Source organism: Loxodonta africana, chromosome 1 (assembly GCF_030014295.1).
Source record: "Loxodonta africana isolate mLoxAfr1 chromosome 1, mLoxAfr1.hap2, whole genome shotgun sequence".
Classification (NCBI taxonomy): Eukaryota; Metazoa; Chordata; class Mammalia; order Proboscidea; family Elephantidae; genus Loxodonta; species Loxodonta africana.
In genome coordinates this window covers 34,763,717-34,771,960 of record NC_087342.1, presented here as the reverse complement: position 1 = coordinate 34,771,960, position 8,244 = coordinate 34,763,717, and positions in this window count along the sequence as shown.

Genomic DNA, 8,244 nt, shown 5'->3' with positions numbered 1-8,244 from the left:
AACCCTGAGGGAGAATGAGAACAGTGGGATGCAGACCTCAAATTCCCATAAAAAGACCAGACTTAATAGTCTGACTGAGACTAGGAGGACCCCAGAGGTCATAGTCCCCAGACCTTCTGTTAGCCCAAGTCAGGAACCATTCCCAAAGTCAACTCTTCAGACAGGGATTGGACTGGAGTATGGGACAGAAAATGATACTGGTAAGGAGTTAGCTTCTTGGATCAAGTAGACACATGAGACTATGTGGCCAGCTCCTGTCTGGAAGGGAGATGAGAGGGCAGAGGTGGTCAGAAGCTGGCCGAATGGACATGAAAATAGAGAGTAGAAAGAAGGAGTGTGCTGTCTCTTTAGGGGGAGAACAACTAGGAGTTTATAGCAAGGTGTATATAAATTTTTGTATGAGAGACTGACTTGATTTGTAAACTTTCACTTAAAGCACAATAAAAATTAAAAAAAAAGAATAACTGAAAAGGGTAAAAATAGAATGAATAATTAAGATGTGAAATTATAGAAAGATATAATGGGATATTTTAGATTATTCATTTATATTAAATTTATGGAGATGGAGAAATAATGATTGATAGTGATTTAATCAAAAATGTACATGACTAATTTGAGGAAAAACATTCCTTTTCATAAAAAGCAAGGAATTGAGTGCTTAACAGCAACAATACAATATCTCATCTTTTTGCCTTTATTCTATCTTTATTTCATTCTAGTCCCTCAATCTTATTCCCAGAAAAATGTGGCCAGGTCACGCCATGGAGAAGAATGACTTTGATCAATGGATAGATCATAAAATTTAAAGTTTTATATAAATTCTTCCGGCTGTCTCTAATGTTCAAGTTAACGTCCTATTAACTAGGTGCCGGCTCAGTGCTATGAAGTGTTTCTATACATCTCTATTCAACTCTTTCTCTATATGTGAATGTTTAAGATCCTGATCCTATCTTCAAACAACTTCTAATTTTAAAATAAATGAGATTTACAAGATACTAGCACAGTATTCCTACCCTCAACTGACCTCGATTTGGTTGTTTAATTTGACCTTGACTGTGTATGGTTGGGTTATCCGTCTGTGGATAAACAGGATACACAGTTCTTGCTGGCTTCCGTCTCAGAGTGCCTGGAGCCAAAGTCAGCCCTGGAAATGATACGCCCTCTGTGAAGGCTCGATTTTGATCTTTACCTCGGACAGAGGATTGCTGATGGGTTTTACCACTTTTTCTTATCTAGTTGCAAAGTATTATTCTTAAGTGTTGCTTTTTATTACCTCGGTTAATTTATTTGCACCACTGTCTGAACATTTTCTATAAATATAAATAATTTGCATTTATGCTATGGGTTATTTGTTTTGTTAATAAACATCTTTTATTACACGGGAATTCTGAAGAACAGAGTATTTCTCGTTTCTGGAGCCTAGTATTTAACTTAAAATTTTTTATTTCAGAAAGAGTGATTATTAACATGTCATATATGTACAGGAAGTTATATTAAAACAATGAAGTTTTAAACTGTGTTAACTTCTATAGAAGATTCCTTCTAGTGGATAAAGTGCTGTGTCATGATAAAAGAAAAAAGCTCTTTACAGATTTGAGTCTAAACTTTTGGTATGAAGGAATCAGGAGAACCACTCTATCACCGTATTTGTGACCCATGAATAGCTTGAAATGTTAGTTTGCCAGACTTAAATGTTTACGCATCCCCTGACAGAAATATCCTTTATGATTTTCTCTCTGCTGTTTCGAGAAAGGGATGCTTTTCTCACAACCATCTAGGCTATGAGATAACATTGAAAAAAAGAATATATAGATTACTGACTCAAACTCCAGGATGTCTTCTCAAGTTTCTCTCCCTTTATATTCCTAAAATGTATTTTGAAGTTGTGGTCAGTTTGAATTATGTGAAAAGCTGCCATTTCAATAGAGAAAAAAAAAAAATTTAATCATTCTATTTGATTGGGGACTATTTTTTGATACCTAATTCAAAACACTCTCAAACTGCATTACTTCTATAGGTCATGTGCAACTTAGCCATATTTTAAAATGGTCATTTTTCATATACTTCACACTTACACATATTGCCTTATGAAAATTCTTGAATTGTTTTCTTATTTAAGTCTGATCTTCTCATGTAAGTTTGTGTGTATCTTTTCAACTAAATTTTAAATTCTCTGAGAGGGATTATCATAAAGTTTTGTTTCTATAAGAAGAGAAGGTGTTCACAAATATTTTCTAATGAATGAATTTGTATTTCCTTCTATGAACATGACTTGGATAAAGACCTCTGGAAAGCTCTGGGTTCAGAGAAAGTGATCAGAATTCAAAATAAAGAAAAGTAAGATGAAGAACGAGGACTCAGGGTAGGGGAATATCAGATATGCTTTAGAGATCTATTTCTTATTCCGCTCTGTGTTTCTCAGACTTTATTTTAGCACCTACATTTTAGAAATCAGATAAGCCTTCCTGGGAGTGTAGCCAGAAAATAAATTGGATTTCCATGATTTATATTTATTATGGTTGTATAGTGTGTCAGGCACTGTATGGAACATATATATTACCTTTCCCTCACCTGTATTCCATATACCTCACATAAATAACAGAAGAGCGTATAGGTCAATTGTTGTTGATTAGTTTTATATTTGCAATTTTTCTATCATTCGGGAGGGCTGTGTTGACCTTACTATTGAATGGGCTGGTGCCTTTTGGCAGGTGGGCAGCTCATGCAGGCATATTCTAAAGGAAGTACACTGAATGTGGATTAGGAGGCTGGTCCTGCCCTTACCACTAACTAGCTGTAGATAGTTACCAGGAAACTAACAATCTGTCTCTGCTGGTAATATGACCTGTACTTCTGACTTGACAAAGTTATCATGAATACAAACTATGATATATGTCAGAGCATAATTTTTTTTTAAATAAAATTTCAGGTTAAAAACAATGCCAATATTTGTGACTACACAGCCATTTCTAAACCTGCCTTTTGACTTAATGTTAGGTGTGTTTTTAGAAAGGAAAGAGTTTCTGTTGGCCTGGGGACCTTGTCCATTCTAATGGGAGACTGGCTGCTTCCCTGCAAACTTGTTGCTGTCAAGTTGAATTCTACTCATAGCAACCCTTTAAGACACAGTAGAACTGCCCCATAGGGTTTACAAGGAGAGGCTGGTGGATTCGAACTGCCAACCTTTTGGTTAGCAGTCGAGCTCTTAACTACTGGGCCATCAGGGCTCCACTGCTCTGCAAAGCAGCACAAAAACTCACAGAAGAGTTGGGGGAGGCAGTTAGACAGCCCAATAAGCCTGTCTTATCTGATGACAGCCAGTGAGTATGCTTTTCAAAGGACTTCCCCTGCCTCTGGAATGGCTTTCTGAGGTTGTTGCAAATTTGGTTCCTTCAGGTTGTCTAGAATTCTCTCCATAATCCAAAACACTAAGACTGGAGTTTGTGGGTTGCTTTATTAAAGTTATTTTGGAGTCACAGAAATCAGTGCAACTGACTGAATTTTACAGTTGGGTGTGAATGGTCAACATATAAAAGGTCATTTCTTCTAGCTCTGTGTATTGGTGTCTGTATTCACTGTGTGATAAGGAAAGAGAACTAAGAGGGGAAAAGTGACAAATGATCTTTCCATTACTAAATGAGGTAGCATCTGGCACGCTGTGTTTGGGCCATGAAATGGATCAAATAGGTCATGTAAGAACATATTAGATCTCAGGAATAAAGTCAATAATTTGAACTCCACATCTTTGGGATTTTAGGTTTTAATGTAAATAACATACATCTTCTGTGTTTGCCAGCCACGCCCTCCCCCAGTGAGGCACCTTCACAAGTGCCTTCATGCCAGTCGTCTTCCACATGTTGTTGGAAAAAATTAGCATATCTCGCTTAGGAAAATACATTGCAGGGGGAGGGCATAGCTGGCAACCAAACACAGAAGGCATGGGCTAGTTGCACAAAAATACGGTAGGTTGTGATTCATTCATATAATCATGCCTGCTTAAAGAATTCATGAATACATGCATAAATATTTCTTCTATCTGATCAGTTTTTATTGTCCCTGAGATATTAAATTTGCTAGTTTCCTACTAAAGGAAAGTGGCTTGCTCTGGTTAAAGTTTTAGTTTCCGGTCACTACTTTTGACTTATGAGGACACCTTATTTTGAATTCTCAAATAGGCGGTATCAATGATTTAAGGCAGACACATAGCTTTAGGGTCTGGTTTCCCAGTTTTATTCGCCATCATACTTCCTCCTTCAATTCTATCTAAATGGGTATGCTGAAGGCAGTTTACAAAGGAACTGCATTTGATACAGCCATCTATGACCATATCTGTATTTCCTAGGGGTTTATTGAGGAAGTCAGACAGATAAAAGGAAATAGAAATACTTCCACCTGCAACTAATTTATTCCATTAATTAGCTTGATGGTATAATTCCATTATGGTCATCTTATCACAGAATTTTTTAAAATTAGAAGTGCTGATCTCTATTTTAATGAGACAGCATCTATTAATTGAACATTGTGAACAATGCTTTTTATACAAGCAATAATATAAGGATATTTTTAAAGCAGAACAGCTAGTATTAAAATCTGGCAATAAATCTTTGTTCTTTTTGTGAAACAATCAGGCTTTTGTGTGAATTATTGCAACTTTGCTTTTTTTAGTTTGAGATGCTCAAAGAGTTAAGGCCTCACCCCAGATTTTTTCCCATATCTTTGAAAACCAGAAGGAAAATGTGGAGATCATCTTCCTGGTCAAAGGATACCACGGCTTTCATTCCACTTGTAATAATATAATTCATGAGAACGAATAACAGATGATTATCATTTCAATCAGTTAACTACTGATAAAAGAAAAATCCAAACCTAAACCAACAAAATATTACAAGTAAGTAGAACAAAGTAAATAGAATGTCTAATGTTATGGATGCATAGATTTTTTTCCTTAAAAAATCCAGTATTCACTTATATGCAGTAAAATCTACATGCCATTTACTGCTTTTTTATTGCATTTTTTTAAGTAATACCTCAAAAGTGGTAATTTAATAAATTTTAGTTTGTTTTTGCTGTTGTTAGGTGCCATCGAGTTGATTCCAACTCCTAGCAACCCTATGTACAATAGAATGAAACACTGCCTGGTCCTGTACCATCCTGACAATTGTTATGCTTGTGCTCATTGTTCCAGCCACTGTGTCAATCCATCTTGTTGAGGGTCTTCCTCTTTTTCACTGACCCTCTACTTTACCAAGCATGATGTCCTTCTCCAGGGACTGATCCCTCCTGATAACACATCCAAAGTAGTGAGACATAGTCTTGCCATCCTTGCTTCTAAGGAGCATTCTGGCTGTACTTCTTCCAAGGCAGATTTGCTTCTTCTTTTAGCAGTCCATGGTATATTCAATATTCTTCGCCAACATCACAATTCAAAGGTGTCAATTTTTCTCTGGTCTTCCTTATTCATCATCCAGCTTTCGCACGCATATGAGGTGATTGAAAACACCATGGCTTGGGTCAGGTGCTCCTTAGTCCTCAAGGTGACATCTTTGCTTTTCAACACTTTTGCAGCAGATTTACCCAATGCAATGCATCTTTTGATTTCTTGACTCCTGCCTCCATGGGTGTTGATCGTGGATCCAAGTAAAATGAAATCCTTGACAACTTCAATCTTTTCTCTGTTCATCATGATGTTGCCTATTGGTTCAATTGTGAGGATTTTTGTTTTCTTTATGTTGTGGTGTAATCCACACTGAAGGCTGTAGTCTTTGATCTTCTTCGGTAAGTGTTTCAAGTCCTCTTCACTTTCAGCAAGCAAAGCTGTGTCATCTGCATAACACAGGCTGCTAATAAGTGTTCTTCCAATCCTGATGCCCTGTTCTTCTTCATATAGTCCAGCTTCTCAGATTATGTGCTTGGCATACAGATTGTATAGGTATGGTGAAAGGATACAACCCTGACCCACACCTTTCCTGACTTTAAACCATGCGATATCCCCTTGTTCTGTTTGAATGACTGCCTTTTAATCCATGTACAGATTCCTGAAGAGCACAATTAAGTGTTTCGGAATTTCCATTCTCCACAATGTAATCCATAATTTGTTATAGTCCACACAGTCAAACACCTTAGCATAGTCAATAAACACAGGTAAACATCTTTCTGGTATTCTCTGCTTTCAGCCAGGATCCATCTGACATCAGCAATGATATCCCTAGTTCCACGTTCTCTTCTAAATTCTGCTTGAATTTCTGGCAGTTCCCTGTAGATATACTGCTGCAGCTGCTTTTAAATGATCTTCAGCAAAATTTTGCTAGCATGTGATATTAAATGATGCTGTTTGATAAGTTTCACATTTGGTTGGATCAACTTCCTTGGGAATAGGCATAAATATGGATCTTTTCCAGTAGGTTGGCCAGGTAGCTGTCTTCCAAATTTCTTGGCATACATGAGTGAGTACTTCCAGCGTTGCATCCCTTTGTTGACACATCTCAATTGGTATTCCGTCAATTCCCGGAACCTTGTTTTTCGCCAATGCCTTCAGTGCAGCTTGGGCTTCTTGCTTCAGTACCATCGGTTCCTGATGATATGTTACCTCTTAAAATGGTTGAAAGTCGACCAAATTCTTTTTGTTATAGTGATTCTATGTATTCCTTCCGTCTTCTTTTGATGCTTCCTTCATTGTTTAATATTTTCCCTGTAGAATCCCTCAGTATTACAACTCAAGGCTTGAATTTTTTTCTTCAGTTCTTTCAACTTGAGAAGTGCTGAGCATGTTCTTCCCTTTTGGTTTTCTATCTCCAGGTCTTTGCACATGTCATCATAATACTTTGTCTTTTTGAGCCCCCTTTGACGTCTTCTGTTCAGCTCTTTTACTTTATCATTTTTTCCTTTTGCTTTAGCTACTTGAAGTTCAATAACGGGTTTCAGAATCTCTTCTGACATGCATTTAGGCTTTATTTCTCTCCTGTCTTTTTAATGACTTCTTGCTTTCTTCATGTATGATGTTCTTGATGTCATTCCACAACTCGTCTGGTCTTCGGTCATTAGTGTTCAATGCGTCAAATCTATTCTTGAGATGGTTTCTGAATTCAGGTGGGATATACTCAAGGTTGTACTTTGGCTCTCATGGACTAGTTTTAATTTTCTTCAATTTCAACTTGAACTTGCATATGAGTAATTGAAGGTCTGATTCACAGTTGGCCCCTGGCCTAGTTCTGACTGATGATATTAAGCTTTTCCATTGTCTCTTTCCACAGATGTAGCCTATTTGATTCCTGTGTATTCCATCTGGTGAACTCCATGTGTATAGTCACTGTTTATGCTTGTGGAAAAAAGGTATTTGCTATGAAGAAGTCGTTGGTCTCGCAAAACTCAGTCATGCAACCTCCGGCATCATTTCTATCACCAAGGCCATATTTTCCGATCCTTCTTTGTTTCCAGATTTCACATTCTAATTACCAGTAATTACCAGTGCATCCTGACTGCATGTTCAATCAATTTCAGACTGCAGAATTTGGTAAAAACCTTCAGTTTCTTCATCTTTGGCCTTAGGGGTTGGTGTGTAAATTTGAATAATAATCATATTAACTGGTCTTCCTTGTAGGCATATGGGTATCATCCTATCACTGACAGCGTTGTACTTCAGGGTCGATCTTGAAATGTTCTTTTTGACGATGAATGCAATGCTACTCCTCTTCAAGTTGTCATTCCTGGCATAGAAGACCATATGATTGTCTAATTCAAAATGGCCAATACCAGTCCATTTCAGCTCACTGATGCCTAGGATATCAATGTTTATGCGTTCCATTTCATTTTTGGTAGTTTTAAGGAATTAGGGAGCAGTGGTTCCATTGTAAGCTGATATTTGAATATCAATCGAGATTAACAAGTGAAATCTATGTAGATTCCCTCCACAGCGGTCTTGATTGTACCATTTAGAAGTAATTCTCTTTCAAGGAAGCTGGTATTTCTTTTCTTCCTCTGCATAAAATAGATCACTAAGAGCATGTCTTAGGCTGGGTTCTCAAGAGAAGCAAAGCCCAGCCTCTTACTCTCTCTCTCTCTCTCTCTCTATATATATATATTGGATACAAGCCACACCGTTGTGGAAACTCCCCTTACAACTGATTAGCTGGTCACATCAGATCACATCATGGAGGTGATTATATTATATCACAAAATGGAAGATAACTGCATCATTACATAACTGCCAAACTGCATCATTACTTAACTTTCAAGCTATATCATTAT